The sequence below is a fragment of the Manis javanica genome, chromosome 16 (genome assembly GCF_040802235.1).
Source record: "Manis javanica isolate MJ-LG chromosome 16, MJ_LKY, whole genome shotgun sequence".
Taxonomy (NCBI): Eukaryota; Metazoa; Chordata; class Mammalia; order Pholidota; family Manidae; genus Manis; species Manis javanica.
In genome coordinates, this window is record NC_133171.1 from 68282118 (window position 1) to 68303572 (window position 21455).

Genomic DNA, 21455 nt, shown 5'->3' on the forward strand with positions numbered 1-21455 from the left:
TTCTGAAAAATCCTCAAGTTTTTTATTTTGTTCTGTGGCCCCACCAATGCTTTTAAATGAGAAATGCTGTGAAAAGGAGAAGTGAATTCTTTGCAGTTGTGTGTGAGCATTCTGCCAACCGAAGCACAGGAAGAAGCTCTCCCATGTTAAAAATTTCCAACTGGGAGATTTATAAAGCAGCAGGGGAGGAAGGATGGGGGAGAGGAAGACGTGTGCATGTTAAAGATCTGCAAAGAGCTCCCTTTTACTTTTTAATAAACAAGCCTCGGGAGGCTTGGCCTGCAGCGGCAAGGGTTGTCTGCCTCCCATTTTACCCCTTCTAAAGCCACAGCCCTCTCCACACAGGCTTGCGGATAAAAGGCAAAACAACTTCCAAACAATCCCTTTATTTTACCCCTATCTCCCCGGGCAGCCCCCAACAGTCATAATGGAAAGAAGCTTAACAGGGAAGTAGCAACCATTTTCCTCTGACTAAATGAAGTCCTGGAGTTAAGCAAGCACTCCTTAGAAGGAAATGACAATCATTTTGGCGAATGAACTTTTTAGTTTCTATTAGCAACAGCAAGATAACCACTGTCAACAACAGTAAAAGCTCAAAATGAGCTTTTTGGTTGTGAAGTTAAAGCTGTTATGCAGGAAAATTTGGCTCTGCCCTTGTGAAAATACAGCTAATTCAGGTCAACTACGTCATCCATCTGAAAGGGTTTGAAGTTTTGTTCTAATTTTTATACGGAGTGATGGGTATGGGCCTTCCAAAGAAAGAACAAAGTGGTGGTCACCACCCCTTATTGTATCTTAATTTTCAGCAGGCACATACACAGTGAGAAGCAAAGGTTTCAACATCCCCCACCACCTATCCCCACTGTGGGGTGGGGAGGAGTCCATGCTTCCTATACCCCCACTGTAGAGATTATAAATGACTAACTACCCCCACCCCCCAACTCAGGGGTTGAGACTTAGAAGCTCTGGCCTAGCAGCATTCTGGGAGGCCATCAATGTGCATTCCACAGAACCAACTTGCCTCGTGCTGAACCCTCAGATGAATGGAGCTTACTCCCAGGGCCCCAAGTAGCACACTGACATCCTCGGGAATGTAGGTAAAATACCTAACCCTCTGGGACTCAGCATGCACACAGCACAAGGACTCCCATCCCATCAATGAATGTACAGTTATAAAGAGCTGTCAGGCTAACAGCGAGCAGGCCCTTCAAGGCAAAATCTTGTTCCTACATCAGCCCCGACTTAGAAAAGGAGGAAAGTCACTAAAATGTCCTCCCATAGAGTTACAACAGCATAGGTTGAAATGTTCAACCAAAAAACTCACTAGAAGCAGCATAATCCATTCCCACAGCATTGTGAGTCTGTCTGCATATTACTATCATTTGAAACCTGATGCTAAGAACAACATTCTCCTGGACTACCTGACAAATGACACCCATCAAGGGTGCCAGCTGGGATTCAGGGTGCTTCCCATCCCCAGGCCTTCCACTTCCCCTCTAGCAGACCTGAGCCAGCTCTGCAGGTGAACAGGAAGGCGCTTTATGGTTCTATGTTTGATGGGTGGAGGGCATGGAGGTCAAGAAAATGACGCTCGGGCTCTCCGGGGACACTTTTTTCATGTTCAGAGTTTGAGCTCCCATCTCTCCCCACAGCCAAAGGAGAACAACTTAACAGTTGGCCATCCAGCAAGTTATAATGTGTCTGTATCAGTACAAACCCTCCATCACAAAAGCTGTAAGCAAGCCAATGTGGCAAAGGGAATGCCTACCACATAGGGGCAGTAAAAAACGTCGACTCTTCACTCAAGGAGGTATCTGCATCCCATTTTACAGTGAGGAACACTGAGGCTGGCTTTAAGATGAGGCCCTGTGATCTTCCAGGAACCCAAACTAGTAAGTGGCAGGGTGAGCATTCAGTGGTCAGCTCACACCCTTAAAGCAGTGAATTTTTTAAGAGGCAGATAACTGAAGTCTCCAGGGGTCACGAGGTGAATGATATTCATGTGACAGAACATGACTCACTAGGATATGTATTCACAAGACTGTCTTAAAACACAGAGAATGCAGTACATTCACACAAACTAAAGCAAGAACATGTTTTTGCCCCACGATGACAATAAACTGGCTTTGATAAAAGACGCTGTCTTTGCCAATGGGTTTCAGGCCCGGGCAAGTCAACTATGGATTCAATGTGACCTAACAAATGACAGTAGAACGTTCTTGGGGTGAAAGGGATTTTTATACCCAACTTTATTTCCACGGTGGCAGATGACTCACTAACATCTTGTTCACTCAGAGCGAGTCTGCATGCGGTAAGCTGGTCTCTACCTCTGCGCTTCCATCCTCAGTGCTGCCACCACTCCAGTCTTTGCCCTCCTGCAGCCATGCCACCGTGTCAACCCAGAGTACTCTTTTATATAGAGTCAATAACGACATATTGTCCACACCTGTGCGGTGAGCTAGCCAACCAGGGCCAGGTGAGAATCCTGGCCACAGGAACTTTCATTGTATCCACAGATGCCTAAAGCTCAAAATATATACCAAATACCCCCTAGGCAGGAGAAACACATTGGCCTGAGTGGCATTTCTGCAAGTGCAACCAAGCACTGCTAGGTAGAACAATGACCATGAAACTGCTGCTTCCTTACAAGGCCCTGCAAATTAGCCTTCCCCCAGGTGGAGAGGATGTGAAGTTCACTGTTTCAGCTATTTCGCTGCTACTGTTCCAGGGTGAGTGTGATGGCAGGTGGGAGGGTGCTGAGAACAAAGTAAAAAATCTACACTATGTTTGTATTTGTTCTCTGTCAGAGGTTCACTGTAAGACTTAAAATATAATTGTCAGAAATCACCCTCTCCCCACAAAAAAAGCTTTGAAAGGAAGGACATACAAGATCTAGACTCCACTTAATCAGCACAAATACCACATGGGATTCATAGGCCCCATTTGTCCTTTTGGGTTCCAGACACATTTTAGGGTGAAACGTGGAGACAAAGGAATTAAGAACAGGTGTGACAGTTTGCTGAGCCAAAGCTGATCAGTACTGACCTTTAATTTGGAGACCCTGAGCCTCGCCCATCTTCTTCATGAATACACAAGAGCACTTTGCGGCCTCTCCAGCTGGGAGAGGTCCCCTCATCCAGGTTGGCTGAGGGACCTGACAAGCTCCACTTTTAAAGCCCCTGCAGGCCGGCCACCACCAGGGCCCTCCACGTGACTTTTTCAACCCCCACCATTCCGCCTCTCCTCTATGAGGCCTGACTTTCACAAAGATGTCCCGAGCTGAGACAGGGGCTGAAAAAGGGGTTGGAAATAAATCAAGTTAAAATGAAAGGGGGGCTGGGCCAATGCCACGCTATCCCATGAGAGACCACGGATGCAGGTCCCATATACATGCCTGCCAGCCCACGGACATGCTGCCACAGTACAGGACACCAGGTATCTGGAGAAGGGTCAGTGTCCACTGAGGAGCCCTGTAGGAACATTCCCAAACTGGCTGGAAAGTAACCTGTCTGTGGGTCTTTCTGCAGCTAAGAGGTAGCCTTAACGTCCCTATCCAGGGGGAGAAATGAGGGCAATTCCCAAAGCGATACGATACCACTTCGCAAAATAAACCCCAAAGAGCTGAACCTGGAATGCTACTGCACAGTTATCTGAAGCCCCAGCTGGCAGGCAATCCTATTCCTGCCTATCTAGAGCTGGGAGGAGGATTAAGGCTGTAAAATTCAATTCTTATTATGGAACTCTAAATAACTGACTTTACAAAACACTGGTTTTGACATGCAAACCTAAGTGTGAGATTCAGAACTAAAGGGATAACAACGCAACACCCCCACCTTGTCCAAAAGAGTCAGGCGTACAACACAGACTGCTGCCGTGACTGCTGAAGACAGGGCTGGGCTAGATCCGGCCAACAGACAGGGACGACCAATTGGTCCTGTTCCTTAGTCTCATGCTTTTAAAGGGCAGTGGATGTGCCAACTATTTTAAAGCTCCAACACACTAATTCTGTAAACAATAATGGCTACAGCCTGCACACTGGAATGGATTCCTCAACTTGGCCTCATCACTTATGCAGCTGATGAAACAAACACTGACAGCTTTTTTGCATTTGTAAAGGCCCCACAGCAGCTGTGGTGATCCCACCATAGAGCAATGAATTAAGCCTGAAACCCAGCTGGGTCTGAACAGAAGCTTTTTTTGCACAATACAGCAAGACTATCATTGTTAACCTAGGCATTATTGGGAAATATTCTGCATTACATTATAGGGCAGTTCTAACTCGATTCTTAAAATTAGCTCTAATAAGCAATTTTAGTAGGAGGGACATGGCACTTGCTTTTGAAATGGCACAAATACTTGTATAGGGTATAGGTACACCACACAAAGGCCGCTCAGCAGAACAGAACACCAATTTCCAATTAACAATGCAAAGTTTAAAATAGTAACTCCTTGAATATTCACACACACATGCACACACTACCCCCACCCCTGGCACTCACACCTACCTTCCAAATGGAAGTAGGTATCTCACACCTTGCAAATTCTTGGTTATTTGGCCACTTCAGAGAAAATATGGAACACAGCCACCCGTGAGGACTCCACTTAGCTGAATCAATGACCTAAGCACGAGTCAGTACAAGCCACAGCTGTAACAGAAAAACTGGAGTGGCAAAAACCAAAATTAATACCATTAGTAAGGGGTTTTTTGACAATGAACTAGAGCACTACATAATTCCAAATGCTGACAGACAGGTTGGTCTTAGGCTTCCAATCATCAACAGGAACCAGGAAGAAAGGCCAGGACGTCCACTCCAAGAGGTTCATTAGGAAGAGTAAGAACACACACTCTCCATTTCCCGAAATGCTTCAGAACACCCTCAGCCATGTGACTGTTTCAACCCCACCATTCCACCTCTCTTCTTTTGCCTCATACTTTCCCTTAACACTTAACTGAGAGCAAAAAGTGCCTGACTCAAATAACAGACCAATCTCATCCCAACAATCTCACACCAGCTTGGGGAAAAAAAATCAAGTCCGGTGAAACTCAAATATCAAAAGAAAACATAGCACTATCCCTCTTCCTTAAAAGAACTCCCATTTCTTAAAAGGAGTTCGTGATTAGGGGCCTCCTTTTTTTTTATTAAGCATTTCTCATTTAGGTAAAGCTAGGCTTGGAAGGAGTCAGGAAATCAGGGAAAATTCCTAGGCAGACAGTTCCATTTCCCTTGGTGGTTTGCTGGGAAGGGTTAACTTAGGAAGCCACAAGGAAGTCAGCCTGAGGGTATAAGGCAAGCAGAGTTCCTCCCTCCGGCTTTCTCCTCGGGCTTTCTCTCCAGGCTCCTAGACAGGAGCCCTGGTTCTTCCTCTACCCCTCCCAAAACCTTATGCGGTAGATGCGGAGCAAAGATGCATCTGAGGATTCATGACTGACAGCCAAAAACACCTGAGCACCCATAAAAAGTAAATCATCCCATGAGGAAATTCAAAATCCCACCATTTTTTTACATCTAACACGTGGAGCATGTGGTTCTGGCCTAAGTGTGTATGAACAGTATTTATGTTTGCAAAGGTGTAGAAGAAGGAAGACCACTGCTGGCCCCACACTCACCCCGGGGTAGGGGGCAGGCAGGCAGTGAGGAGAATGAGAACCCCTCCCACAAAGGCAAGGCAAGAGCCTCCCAAAGGGGAGGGTCCAGGGTAGCACTCTGTTGAACACAGCACAGGAGGCTCAGGGACACAAACCGAGAGACACAGCTTAGTGGGTTAGTAAAACAGCAGTAAATAAATGTAGCAATAAAGTACACATGCATCATCTTCTAATTTGAGGTATTCAACAGAAATGCAAACATCATCCAAACACCTGTATACAAATATTCATAGCAGCATAAATAATACCTGGCACAACAGCCACCCAAAGGTACAACCCAACTGTCCCATCAACTGACGGATAAAGCAAAACATGGTATGCCCATACAACTCAGTAACATTTGGCTATAAAAAGATAGAGCTGATGGCATGAATGAACATGAATGAACCTTGAAAATACTATGCTAAATGAAAGCCAGTCATAATGGCCACATATTGTATAATTCCATTTAAATATCAGAATAAGCAAATCCACGGAGACAGAAAGTAGATTCATGGTTCCAAGATGGGGGAAACTGGGATGCAAAGTGAAATGATTGCCAGTGGATATGGAGTTTCTTTTTGGGGTGATAGCAATGTTCTAAAACTGATCGTGGTGATGACTGCACAACTCTGAAGATACTAAAAACCACTGAATTGTTAAGGGGCAAAAAAATTACATTCACATCTAAAATCACTCGAGGAGAGACTGAGATGCCTAAAATGCCTTTTGTCTTGAACTACCACTGAAATGCCAAAAGAAAAATAGTTGAAGAACTGCCAAAAGAACTGGAATAAGTTGGGGATATAAAAGTTTTAAAAAGAAAGGCTAAAAAGGGCTGACACTTTGCTAAATACAGCAGCAAAGGATAGCAACGTATGCCAAGAATATATACACAACGCTGTAGTTACACTTAAAAGGGTGATGAGAGGTATCTTTAATCTCCAAAAAAAATAAAAACTGCAGCTCCAGCCTTCCTATTCCCCTGAAGCTATAGTGTGGGCTCTAATTAAGAGCATGAGAGTCTACCATTTAAATAAATACATGTATTCAATGTCAGTGCCTACTCAGACAAGTTCCTTAAATTAGTTTTAAAACCATCTTTGGATTCATAAATTGGGTAGGAAGCAGTTAGGGGGGGGATTCCAAAGTAAATGAGGTATTACTCATCAGCTTTAGAAATCTTTTAATGCTCAGCAGGGAGGATTATTTGCAGCTGATGGTAGGAAAATAGCAACCACGAACCATCCAAGGCCTTCCCTAGATCGTATATAATGCCTGTCCAGACAAACAAGCAGTTAGGCCTGGACAAGGTATTCTGTTCTTTATTGAGATGACCTCCATGTTCAAGTGGAGTAAAAGGACTCCTCTTACAAGAGGTACCATTAAGGTCTTCATTTTTATTAAACAACTGTAAGCAAACAATGTTCAGCTGTACAAGCTTTTGCAAGTCAAAGATAATGGCCTTCCTTGGTAAACTGTTCTTTATAATCACCATTATTTACACTCCCAAGAGGCTTTGCCTACTGCTCCAATAAATTCTGGAGAGAAATAACACAACTTAAGTCTCACCGAAGGCAGAAAGGAAAAAAGGCTAGTTGAGTAGAAAATGTGTTTCATTTTGGGATGTCAGGGCTGGGGTAACAATCGCATCACTCAGTAAGACCAGGGCGAAGAATTGAAAGAGAAAAGACGACCACTTTTTAGATTCAGATATCTGCTTCAAGCCAGACCACCCTCCCCACCTCCCAATGCTTCTTAGCTTACCAGAGCCAAAAGAAAACCCACCTTAATAGCATCATTAGAGTTTTGATTTATCACAAGTAGAACAGAGCATGTTTCTCATCTAGACAAGAACTTGGTGTAACACGAAGCTTTGCAAGCCCATATCTGCAGCAGGAGTTTCTGCACGACTAATTGATGGTGTTTATATTGAGCTGGGGGGAATCCTCCAGTAGAACGAAACAAGTATTCCCCTACCTCTTCAACTAGGGGGTGTAGCCTGCAGCTCACACATGCCCAGAGCCTGGAGTCTGGGACAATCAGGCAAGCCAAGCCAAGTGTGTTCTTTATTTAAAGGAGGTTTCTTTTCACTCTGTCAGCCATCTTTCAGATTCCAGCTAAGTTTAAACCACAATGGTTTGGAATCCTAACAGTAGTTTTGAGGATTACAATGCAAAATGAGTATTTGAAAACATTTTTAAAGACAAAGAACACTGGATCACTCACCCAGTAACATCTACGAATTGCTCCCCCACAAAGAAGTTTCTCATTAAACCCAGACCCTCCCTGGCCCCCTGCACTGTGGAAAAAAGTGACACACTGCATCAGCATTTACCCAGAAATCTGATCTCTGCCACTCAAGGAGGTAACCACCACTGGGGGTTACTTTCAGGCCTCTTAAAAATTCTTCCAGATTAAAGGTCTGTCAGGGTGTCAGTATCAATATTACTTAACAAAACTTGCCTTTAATTAAAAGTTTTAGGTCAAGTTTTCAAAGCTAAAACAAAAAGCTGTGGAGCCCAAACACTGCTTGGTTGAGAACAACAGCTTGCAGCCCATGTTTTAAGCTGGCTGTCACTTTTCGGATTTAGAAAGTGAACTTCAATCAGATCAAAGCAAACATTATTTGCTCCCAGGATGACTGCTCATTATGGCCTTAAATAAATCCTTTTTGGAATGAGGTGTGGTATGTGTGTGTGTGTGTGTGTGTAAATATATATATAAATAAGTAAACACATAAAGTAAAAACCCTTCCAAAAATTGTAACCAAGTACAAGTCCCAGCGCAAAGGCTGCAGAGGATAAAGCTGAATGTTGCACAAAACCACACTAGAACAACTAGGTTCGTTAGTTAAGACTGTGTTTCCTTGTTCCCCAGTGAACCACTCCAGCCCCTTTTCTAAATGCACAAGAATGAACTCTTTCTAGAGCAAACCCCAGAAAAACTCATGACTTCAAACTCTTAGGGAGCCAAGTCTACTCTTTGTAGAGCATCTCTCAAAGGCAGTAGCCCCTGCCACTCAGAATCATCAGTGTGAAAAGGACTCACATGGCACGTATGGAGGACCAAGTTTTGTGGTGGGAGACATAGTTTCCGCAAGATAACACAATCAAGGCCCTTGAAGGCAGGTGAAAACCACATGCTACCAATTTAACTGGGACGCCAGACCCTGGCTCCCTATGAAATGCCTTCCACTGAGGTTGGCTCTTCCATCTTCCAACATGAAGACATTACTACAAGTTTAAAATAGAACCTATGGTGCTTTAGTGCACTGGGCAGCAAAAGAATGGAAAAGGAGACAATTTGGGTAAAAGTGATGGGCATTAAGTTCCACCTCATCTCTACAGGGACATACACCCTGATTAGAGCATTAAAGACAAAGATGTTTATCCAGAAGTACTTTCTCAAACACCAAAAAGTAATGCTTCTCAGCCGCACGATAACCATCTCATCCTCACATCCCAGGGTTGCAGGTGGGGGGATAAAAACGCATCATCTGAAAAACCAAAAAGTGTACGCGATGTAAAGATCACACTGCACTTCTCCTTAAGTTAGAGAAGTGAGCCTTGGTGAGAAGGAAAGTGCTGAGCACCTATACTGGTTTTCATTTTTACTCTTCCTCAGGCAACCCGCATAGGCTGCATCAGCAAAGATGTCCCAGAAACACTATGTTCCTTCTTCAACCTTGAGGACGCAGAATTACAGCCACAAAGACCCATGGGACTTATCCTAAGTACAGCAGAGGAGAGTCACAGTATCAGAGACTAGAGTCCAAGTGCCTTACCAATGGGTTTCAGCCCCCAGGCAAGTTCACTATGGATTCAAATTACAGCCACAAAGACCCATGGGACTTATCCTAAGTACAGCAGAGGAGAGTCACAGTATCAGAGACTAGAGTCCAAGTGCCTTGCCAATGGGTTTCAGCCCCCAGGCAAGTTCACTATGGATTCAATGTGACCAAAGAAATGACAGAACATTCTTGGGGTGAAAAGGTTATACCCAACTTTATTTCCACACTGGCAGGTCAATCACTAAAATCATGTTCACTCAGAGCAAGTCTGCATGCAGCAAGCCGGTCTCGGCCTCTGGGCCAGCCCCCTCTGCACGCACAGCCATCCTCTGGGCCTCTGTCCTCTGCGCTGCCACCACTCCAGCACCCTTGCAGTCATGCCACCATGTCACCCAGAACACTGGACGGAGCTCTTCATATAGTCAATAGCAATGTATTACCCACATGTGTGTAGTGAGCTAGCCAACCAGGGCCAGGTGAGAATCCTGACCACAGAACTTTCATTTTATCCACACCAAGTCTACAGAGCTACAGTTTATAAAGTACTTCCCACATTAGCATTTGATTCTTCCTCCTCCAAAATGACCTTGACAAACTAACAATGAAGGGGTAACTCTCCCCATTTTATAAATGAAGCAACTGAGACTTAAAAGAGGTAAAGTCATTTACCCAAGGTTATCCCTCTCCTCCCCACACCATTTTGCATTACTTAAGTTCTCTGAGGACGGGGATGGTATCAGATTTTCTAATACCCAACACACTTGCCAGAGCATAGTAAGCAAGCAAGAATCTCTCAGCTGTCTTTAATGGAATGGTCTTCCAAATCAGAGCCCAATGGGATCTTTGTAACCATGCAAAGTCCACCTCACAAAGGCTGGAATCACATGTGAAAACAATGTGATTCTGGGTCATCTTAAATAATGTCATGTCCTCACAAAAGCTTTTCACAAATATGAACTATGAAATTGTACAATTATACAGACTCCCTTCTTCTCTTCACTACTATAGTTGTTCTAATAACACCACATTGTTTTTAGAGCAATTTTGTTTTACAAAGTGCTTTCACAAACCTTATCTCATTTAGTGCTAATGCCCTGAGAGAGGACAAGGAAAGAAAACAGAAATTTAAATAAAACCCAATTGACATATTTACTACTTGTTACAAGTGATGGTATTGGTTTTTAAAAACCAACAGACAAACCAACCCACTAGCCTCACACACACTACCTGGGGGGGCCGTAAATTAGCATAGCCTTTCTCCAAGAAAGCAATGTGGTAAGAGGGATCTAAATGTAAACATGGGCACTTCAGAATCGGGCACTTATGGGGCATTTGGAGGTAAATGCACAAAGATACAGGGAAAGCGTACTGCTCACATCTTCCGTACAATGGCCCCCAAAACCATGGAAAAAGCCATCAAGAACATTACATCACCTTCAAATCTTTAAAACCTTATTCAATATCCCAAAATGGGTTTTAGAGTATCTGCTGCTTTTCATTTGGTTTATTAAGAGAAAAAGTATAGAATTCACTTGATTCATTTATTTCTGAGTTAGCTAGGAAAGCTGCCAGCAGGCCTGGTGATTTCCAACGGTGTAATAATACTTTGAGCATCTATGTGGTCGTATGCAGTTTACAAAGTGCTTTCACATCAAAAATCTCACTGGCTCACCCAGCAACAAGCCTGTGAGTTGCATGAAACAAGTTTTCCAGATGAAGAAGCAGCTCAGCGAGGTTCTGTGGCTTGCTGAGAGTCACACAGCCAGTGTGATGTAGGGCCCAACCTTGACCTCAGCTCACATTCCCAATCTGGTCCGTTACCACAAAAGTACCCCATATATTCAGAACAAGCCTGTCCAAATCCAAAGCACTTTGTTAGTGAAGTCCACGTACTAGTAATGAGGCATACTCTCGTAAGCACCAATCTCTCCAAGTTTGAATAATGTCACATATCCAACTGCTGCTTAACAAAATAAGCACTCATTCAGCCCCCTTGCAAAGAATAAATGCAAGAAACACATGCTCAGTCCTAATTCCTTCTCATTTCCTCCTGGCACCTGTTTCTGTCCCCACAGGCACCAAACACTGTAACAGCTGGCAGAAATGAGAACCAAGAGATAACACAACCACTGTGGATCAAGCCCCAACCAAAACTGTGGTTAAGAAATAATGGAGAAAGAACCACCCAGATTTAAAAAGAGAGCAATAGAACAGGGCATCAAAAGGTCTCCCATATTCTCCTGGATGAGTCAGTCACTAGATACCTGGGCTGCTGGTACCGTAAACCACAGGGTCTCCTGATGAAAATCAGGTAAGACACACACCACCACCCCCTCTCACTCCTCCCCACCAAAAAATATTGCTGGAAAATAATTCCTGCTTGCATTGAAGAAAATCTGTGTGATAGAAGAGATGTACTGGGAGACTGGTAGGGTTAACACTGTGGCTATGCATTTTGTCAACCTTCTAGGACTCAAGGTAACTAAACACCGCTGCTGGTTAATATTTCATTGTTCACAGACCTTCCTCTTCATGGGTGCTGGAGCTTGACAGACTCACAAAATTAGAACTTAAAATCCACTTTAGGCCTTTTAGGCAGCACTAGCTATCAAAAACAGCTCTCAAGAACTTTAACCAGTAGGGTTCCCCCTTCTACACCCCCATACAGCCTATGAATATGTGAGTAATTATGTATAATGCTTCCAGTACTCATGCTGCTTCATTAACACATCTGGGCAGCCTTTGTTTACTGGATGGCCCACAGCCCGGTGAGGATCTGAGGGCAAATGATTTCCCCCAACCCCCCATGGTCCCCTAAACAGCCAAGTCAGGGGCAAAAACACAAGTGCCAGAAGTGTGAAGCCCATGTATCACAGCACTAGCCGAAGCACGGAGAGCTACTGCAGCCCACGCTGGCCCTCAGGTACTCTGGAGGTGGGGGAACTTACAAAACACAGAGCCCACCCCAGCCAGTCCCAAGGAGCACTGGAGTCCCAGCTCCTTCTAATGAACACTCAGACAGCCAACTGGGGTAAGGGGGTGGCTCCACCAACTGGTATTAAAAAAAACAACAAACACAAACACTCACTTGAGACAGATACACTCCTGTTCCTGCAGGCTGACAAACTGTCTTTACTTCCCCAACCTTCTCCAGCAGAAACCCTCTCCAAAGCCTGCCAAGCAGCCCTATTATGGCCTTTCCCCCCCTTTTTGGAGCCACACTGATCATTTCACTGCTTTCATCTAGACTAAAAAGCAGGAGGAGACACAGCTTTTAATATCTGGCCAGTGTCTTTGTGCCTCAGTTTTCTTTTCTGTAAAATGTACTCGGCAGCCTTTTCTCGTGTGAACTCACTACAGAAACAGCAAATGTGGGCGTTCATTTCAGTACTGACTGGGTCCTCTTCAACATGCTTTCTGGAGGGGTGAGTGTCATGGAGTCATCTTGAGTATTTTCTACAATCCAAGCTCTTCTGGCACATTTCTTCAAATGGCAAAGAGCACTCCAGGAGAGACAGGTGGCAGAGTCCAAAAGCAGTAACATTGTGGCAAGACAAACGGTGATAGAAGGGGAAAAGAAACCCAAGCAGAAACCCCAGGGGCCCAGGGCGGCTGTCCAGCTGCTCGCTCATGTACCTACACCTCACCCTCTGGGACAGGATCTTCAACTGTAAAATGCTACCTTTTTCCCATCCCAGGCATCCTAAGAGAGCCAGAGATAAAAGCCACCTGCGGACAGTGACAAAATGGGAAGCCCTGGAAGCAGGCAGGATTATTACTCAACCAGGAGCCAAAGGGTATCCAGCAAGCATTGCCCCTTCTGACCTAGTTCAGCTCTACTCCCAATGACCTTATTCTCAATCAAAAATGATAGGAAAAGTTTTTGTTAAAAAGTGTGAGGCTGCCAGAAGCCTCAGGGTTGCCTGAAGTCGCAAGGAAAGTTGAAACCTGGAAGAATAAGAACAATCTCAAACTGTCCACAAAAAGTAGACATAGAGCAATACTACATCACAGCCTTAGAAAACAAAGTCATCACATTTCCCACCTCCTGGAATGAAGCCGCCTGCAGGGATGGGGCAAGTATGGCGGGGGGGGGGGGGGGGGGTAGGGGGGGGGGAGGCTTTATGGACCAGAATAGTCACCAGAAAAATGAAGACTGATGCGTGAAGAAGCAACTGAGGCTCTGGGTGGGGCAGTCTGAGGCATGCAGACAATAGTTACCTGGGAAATGGTAAGAAACAAAGCATAATTGATTCAAACCAAGAAACTGATATTCAATTTGTTTCTTTTCCATTAACAGGTAGGCTTAAGGATTTGAAATGGAATAGGCTGTCAGCCATATTTCTGAAGTAAGACAAAATGAAGTTGCTAGATTACAAGGTAACAGCTTCTGAACACCATATAAATTAGGTGTGACATCACTAACCTTTCTGCCCCCTACCATCCGGTAAATGATACAATTGTTTTTTAACTCTAAAAGTAATTATCAATCACCTCAGTAGGACCCCTCTGAATTGATTCACACTTACCTATGCTACTTGGCATGAGCTAGATAGGGAGTCTAGTTTAATACTTGGGGATTAAAGCTAAATACAATGGAAACACTCTAGTCAGGGGTGACAGGGGCCTTCAGAAGTTGGTTAGCAAATGCAAAGTCTGTTTGGCCGGAAACCTTTAATATATGGAGTATGTAAACATTTAACTTCAACACATAAATGTACTTTTGATTACAGATTTCTTGAGAATTCCAGTGTTCCATGTTATGCTTTTTTGTTTGCTGGTAAGGGAATCTGGGCATAAATGAAACTGGTTTCTCAAAAGAGAATCACTTGCAAAGCTATGTGCATGTGTAGAAGATGATCCCCAAATCTTTTAAATAGCAGGCCCACATACAATGGCCTCATTTTCTTAGTAATTCATTTTTCTCAAGTGTTCCCAAAACATTCAACTTAGTTTTCAATGAAACCAACTCTTTCACATTCAGTGAAAGGTTTACATAATATTTAACTGTAACTGCAGTAATAAGTCTAACTGGAATAACCAGATTTGGAAACAAACTGACACATGGCAACTCTTCTATGGGTGGGAGTGAAAGGGGACAGAAGCACACATACCCCCAGGCTGCCTGCTGGCCAGGAGCTCCATGCTGGGGTATCACAGCCAGGCTATTCTGCAGCCAACAGGGGCAAGTAGGTTGGGTAGGTAGAACGTAGTTAGGAGAACTGTTACTATAATCCTGGGGAACTCAGACATGGACCAGTCACAAACAGGAGGATTAGGACAATACAACTAGAACTCTAGAAAGTACATTTCTTAGACTGCAATTTTAACCATACAGATAAAAATGTCAGGAGTTTGGGTCCTAACATCATCATGATCAAGGGCAAACCTTAAAAATACTGCAGTGTTACCAAGTGTTTTAATGTACTAGGCTTACTAGGACTTTCCCATGTTATCTTTGAAAGGAGGAAAAGAAGAACATGGTTCTATTTTTCATGTTAACAGACACCAGATATATACTCCACAAGATTTTCTCTTTCTGAGGGAGGAACGTTTAAATAACCTTTGGAACAGAGTATACATGAAGATTAACACTGGAGTTATTTCCAAGGCACTTGGAAGGGAGTCAGGAGCCCTCCACCCAGCAACAGGACCTGGTCTGCCCTACCGTTAAGAGAAAAAACAGCCATTATACCACTTTAGCACCAAATAATTACAGTTGGCTATTTGGGCCAATGACTACAGAGGATACACAAGTCAGGCCTTTGTCTACAGTAAAGTAATAATAACCCAGGTAATTGGATTATTTTTGGACATAGTTTATTTTCCCTTTCAAGTTTCAGTGACACACTTTGGACTCAACTTGACAATATTTTTCCTATCTCCCCATACAATGATAGCTACTAAATTGCCTCTGCCCTAGAGTTAATGTGAGAAAGAGAAAGGTTTTCCACGAGACAGGCAGGAAAAGTGTTACGGGAATAGCCCAGGAAAACATGTCAACTAAGTAATGTATACTTGTGTTCCAGACCCCTCCCAGATTTGTAAAATAACCCAACTGGGTGCAAAACAGGGGCAAGGTCTAAACCCCACCTACTTACCACTATATTTTGGTCTATTTTTTTACTACCTTTTTCTTTATAATTTTATGTAATTGTAATTACAGTGAATCCTGCTTTTGAATCTTGTAACACAAAGTTTTCCCAGTTTTTTTAATCATGACTGCACTTTTAACATCAGAAAATTAGACACTTAAAACTTACCACCCAGTGGTACAAATTCTGGGTTAGCTGTTCTAGAAACCACACTTGATAATTTGTTTCCATGCTGATTGCCTGAATCATATCTTCATGTGGCAGAGATTTTTATTTCAAACTCACACCTGCTTTAAAGCATCAAAGATCAAATGGTTCTGAAGCCTGGATATCTTTTATTCTCCCTAGGAAAAACCAACCAGTGGAGTAATAGGAATGGCAGAAAACACCCAGAGAGCACAACATGCAACCGTTTTTATTGTCCAAGAGGATTGGGGCTTTGAAAGGCGACTGTTTTCAGTTATTTAAGGTATTGTAGTGGGAGCCATGCCCAGCACAATTAAGACAGGATTGTATTACAATTTATGAGTTTCTCAAGGATGTCATTTAATATGAAACATAACAATCATTTCTCCCAAAGCCTACTGTCTACAATCCCACCCCCAAACTGTTTCGTTAAGGCAATAAACTAAATGGCCAACGCAGCAAGAAACTAAGGCTTTTGAGACCAATTGTAGGAAATATGCTGCCTTTCACCAGCACAAGTAATAACACCACCTTACATTAAAAAAGCATACTGTTTTACATCTTTCACACACATTATCTCCACACATTATCTCATTCAGATGATCTTCTCAAAGTGGCAAGGCAGGTATTAGCTTTTACATTTTACAGAAGAATAAATAGATTTCGAGACTCTTGTTTTCCCATTCGGGAGAACTAAGCCCAGAATACCTTGAGATTTAAGAATCCAGTGCTCTTTCAAGGTCACGTATCGGCATTACAAGTCTTCCCTCGTCTGCCCCCCCGCAAAAAAACACTCGATAGTCAGAGCTGGCACACCGGAGGAGCACAAACCCCTGCATGGCATTTGCAGGACTTCCAGAAAAAGTAACAGATGCTGCTGGGCTGAGTCACCAACACAAAGCCGTCCCACCGCATCCTGCAAAGCCCCCACCCCCACCCCAATCGCGACTCATAGTGGCAAATTAGTCAGGTCCACAACAGGGTCTTCCCACAAATCAGACCTTCCCCTGAATGAAGTTTCCTTGCTTTTCAAAAGCGTGAGAGAGCGAACACAACTACCACAGCGTAAAGCCACCCCATCAGCTGACCTGCGAGCAGAGCAAGCGAAAACATTTCTGCAGAAAGGTGGCTTCTCCCCTGCTCCCTGCCGCCTGGAAGCGCCCAGAGCTGGGTCGGGGGCACCCGTGGCGGCAAGGCTCCCAGCGCTCACCTGGAGGGCGGCAGGCAGCGCGGACCGCGGCCGCCTCCTCCCACCCTTCCTCCTCCAGGCCGCAGCCCGGCTCCGCCGTGGCCCCCTCGGCTCCGCTCCCTCCTCCCACGGCAACCCCGCCGCGGTGGAACCTCCGCCCGACTTTTGACGTCACGGAGGAGGAGGAGAAGGTTCCGCCCGGGCCCGTCCCTTTGTGACGTCACAATGACAACAGACCGCGGCTGGGAGCGTCCCGGAACCCGGAGCAGCGGGGGGCGGAGGGAGAAGGGGAGGCCGGCGCTAGGCAGAGGAGGAACGGAGCGGGGAGGGGGCACGCTGACGTCTCGCCGGCTTAACCTGTTGCTCTCGAGACTGCACTGGAGCCCGCGGGCAGGACCGCGGGGAGCCGGCCGGTCGGGCCGCCGTCGCCATGCTCGGCCGCGCGCGCGGTGGGGAGCGCCTGCTGCAGCAGTGCGCCGCGCCGCCCCCACCCCCGGGCCGGACGACACCCGCGCCCCACCCACGCGCCCTCCGGCCAGCCGGCCGGCCCGAGCCACGGAGCGCCCGCCTGAAGCCCGGAGCCCGCCCCCTGCAGGTCGCGCGCGCGGCCGCCCAGCTCGTCGCGACCCCCGCGCGCCCTCCCTCCGCAGCCGGCTCGGGCACGTCGGGAACACGGACTCCACTCCCCAAGCGTTAACTCGTGCTCTGCCTCCCACGGCCGCCGCCAGCCACAGGCTCGCAGCTGGACGCCCGGACTCGACACAACCCAATGCCCACCAGCAACAAAAAAATTCCACCCCACACTGCTCTCCAACTCAGCGAAGTCTGGGATAGGGTCGAAGGGGAGGGGAGAGGGACGGAGGCGGTTCTTGTCCAAGTTCTACCCCATTTGCTTTGTGGCTGCACCCGAATCGGACGTGCCCCGGGAAGGCGTCCACGCTCCAAGGCAAGGCTGCCTCCATGCAGTTTATACAACCGAGTTTAAACTAGTCCTTTGCATTCTACCCAGCCCTCTGCAATGCGGATGTATTTTAATTCTTAAAATCAGGGAACAGCTTTTTAAGTTGGCCTCGATTATTTAACCTTGCATCTTTTTCATAGTTGAAGTTTACGTGTCTAGATTAGGATCAGCCCTCTAGAAAAGACATTCAGCTTTTCCATTAAATATATTTTTTACAAAACCAGTGGCCCCGAAGGTCATCTCCCATTACACACATTGTACTGTTCAAAAGGGGAGAATATTACCACCAATTTGTCGACTCAACTTAAATAAAACTTTCGTGTAAGAATGCATTTTTCCTAATGTACGTTCATCTAGTGTTTTTTTTAAATGGGCTCTTTAAAGCATAGCGCTAATCACCGATCACTCGAGTGCATATTTGATTAATCCTCGGTCCCCTTCTCCCCTCCCTCCCCTCAAACTTGGAAAAAAAAAAAGGCCACCACACACAAAACAAAAACACTCCCCATGCCAATCAAAACGTAGCTGTACTATGCACAAAACAAATTTAACTATTCCAAACCATTTAAATCTCTGAATAATCATTTTCAGGAGCCCAGCTCACAGGAAGAATTTATTTGTAGTCACTTATGCATTCACATACTACTTAAAAACATTGGCTAATATCGTATGTCTTTTTCCTCTAAAACTGGAAACCATGAATTTTTAAACAAAACCAGTCCCATTATTAAAGTCAATTCTAACAAATTTATTCGGTGTAACATGATTCCCAACTGGTCTACGTTTCGAACCAAATAAGCCAAAACAACCCCATACATTAAATTTGATGTGCCAGTGGATCGCCATAATCGGACTCCCGAATGCAAGTTAAAGGGCTTCCAACACACGCGTTACACGATTTTTCAAATAACATTAATAATAATAACACAAGCTCATTTGCATGCAAAGTGCAATATAGGGCCAAATCCACCAGAGAATGCAGTTTAGGTACGTTACCGCAGCCCCCACCCCAAGCTCCACCAAAATCCTTTGCCTTTCATCTAAAACTAGATTATGGTTGTGTCATTCGAGGTCAATTTATTCACTTGAGGTATCGTTACACCAATCTGTTTTTTCATCCAAACTAGGCAGACACGACTTTGCCTGAAAAGCCCTCTTTCAGGAAAGAAAGAAACAGCCTTATCGGACGCTGTGTTTAAAACCCTTCGGCTGCAGAATTATCTATAAACTTGACATTCACAGCCATTGCTTAAAACTGCAAGTCAAAGGATGTGTTGTTAGGAGCACTTACGTATTTCTTCTGAATGATATTCCTCTTGGGTCTTTCCTTGCTCATTCTGAGATCCAAATGCTGATTGCAAAAGGGGACAATTGCTTCATGAATTTAAAGCCGTCAGAAATGTTCAAAAAAATATCCTGGTGGTTTTTATTGTTGTTGGTAGTGGCTGATCTTGTAATCCGACTTTTCTTCCTCTTCCCCCAAAGCCCGATTCGCCTTGAAATAAATCCGAAATTGCGAAGACAAAAAAAAAAAAAAAAGAGCCAAAGACGAACGAAGCAAACAAAAAAAATAATAATAATTCACTTTAGTAAAACACTCATAATGGAAAATTTCCCCCGAAACACACACACACAAAAAAAAAAAACCGACGCCCTTCACTCCCCCCCCTTTTTCCTCCAAAAACTACATCAGCGAAACGTGAAGGTCCTTAGTGTCTGATCTGTAGTTACATCTTGGAAAATAAAAGGGAAAGATAAATAAAAAATGTTGGAAGTCACGTTTGTGCTGCAGCAGCAGTGCGAGCAGAAGAGTCAACTCCGGCGGCGGCGGCGGCGGCGGCGGCAGCACCACAGCGAGGGCTGCCGAGTCTCTTTTTCCAAGCCCCCCAACCAATGAGAGACGGGTTATCCAGCCCAACTTTAAATGGACTCTGCTTTTATACAAGTTAGGGCTCCTCGAATAATTCCCCCGCAGACGCCAGCCGAAAACTCCCACAGCGGAGCCACCCGGCGCGCGCCGACCGCGGCGCCGACCGCCCCTGGCCCAGCCCAGACGACCCCCGAAGCCCGGTTGACCAGACACCCGAGAGGCCGCGACGAACTCTTTCCGGGCAAACCCTCAGGCAACGCTCCCACGCCGAGCCTAAGAATGGAATTGAGAGAGGCTCCCTAGCTCAATGCATGGCACGCTCGGTCGCTCCACCTCACCCCCTTTCCTCGGCTTGCCGCTCACTCCACAGCCACCACACGCCAGCCCCCGCCACTGCCCTCACGTCTACCTGCAGCCGGGCTGCTGGGTTCGAGTGCCCCAGGACGCCCAGCCCCTGGGAGAGCCGCCTATTCCCGGGGCACCTTAGAATGGTCCCCTCGATCTTCTGGAAGTTGTAGTCCCCCGACTACAAAATGGCTATGGCCACGGGAGCTGGGAACTACAGTTCCCAGCCTGCCCCACAAGCCTGTCACTCAACTCCCCTCCCTCCCCCTCGCCCCCTCCCCCTCCCCAGCCTTACCAACAAACGCTTGGATGTATCCCGCGTGTGACACTGCGAGAGACTGGCTCGGGATTGGCCCGCAGAGCGTGTGGTCCGCGAGCGAGGAACTCCCCATGCCGGCCGCCCCCGCCCCGGCCCCCTCCCCGCGAGCCCCGCCCCCACCCGCGGCACGAACCGCCTGTGGAATCGAGGAATCGTGGGCGCCCCGGCCGGATCCGAGCGGCGGGGAAGGGACGCGGGGCTTCCTGGGGGAAGGCCTCGGAGCGCGGTGGCACGGGGCGCGGTGTCGGCGGGGCTTGGAGCGCGTCCTGAGGAAAACTGGGCCCCGCACCAAGAGGAATCCTCGGTGCGAACTAGTTGATCGGCGGCGCCTGCTGCCTGTGCCGCGCAGCCAGTGTCACCTCAGGACACTGCCTCCCGTAGTCGCACAGAGCGTGCCGCGGCCGCGCTCGGGGTGGCCTGAGGTCACCTCCGCCGGCGCCCCGCAGCCGCTCGCGCGGGCGCCGGGACGGCCGGGCTGGAAGGCCGCCTCCGGGCGCGGCCCGCGGCTCGCCGGGCGACGACGGCGTGGGGGTGCCGCGAAGGGAACCCCAGGCGGGTGCCCGCACATAAGACAGCCGTCGTTAATGAGATCGACCTCGATCTCGGCCTTCGCAGGCGTAATTTCGCGACTGGGCTGCCATTGAGCGAGGCCCAAACGTTGAGGTAAAAACGAGTGGAATATGGAGACCGAGCCACACAGACCTGCGAACTGTGAGGAAGCGTCTGGCGCACCCGAGCGCCGGGAGCAGCAGCGGCGGGAGCCACGCGAGACCGGCCCCCCGCCCCTCCCCGCCCGGCTGTCGGGCTTTTGGTCGCTGGTGTCGATGCCCTGGCGGGCCTGGCGTCTCTCTCGGGGGCCTTCGCCTTCGAAGCAACTTGGTCAAGTCTCCCGCAGCCATTCTGCATTAACTTCCTTGTTTTACCTGTGGTTTTGGAGAAGTAAGGCTTGAAATGATCTGTCAGGCTGCCCTGAGTAAATGAAAAGCGGGATTAAGTGCTCGTTCCCACATATTTTATTCTTCCTGTTCCTTAGACTCTCCCCACCTTAAAAGTATAAAATACTCGGGTAAC

At 46.5% G+C, this 21455-nt stretch overlaps 1 protein-coding gene across 1 annotated transcript in view; it reads right to left on the minus strand.

Annotated features, from left to right (window-relative positions):
* Positions 1-20080, minus strand: part of JARID2 (jumonji and AT-rich interaction domain containing 2) — a 250806-nt gene extending 230726 nt beyond the window's left edge. Inside the window, exon 1 of the mRNA XM_073225156.1 lies at positions 19142-20080. The gene's annotated coding sequence lies outside the window, so the exon portion shown is untranslated. The remainder of the gene's footprint in view (positions 1-19141) is intronic.
* Between the last annotated feature and the right edge of the window lie 1375 nt (positions 20081-21455).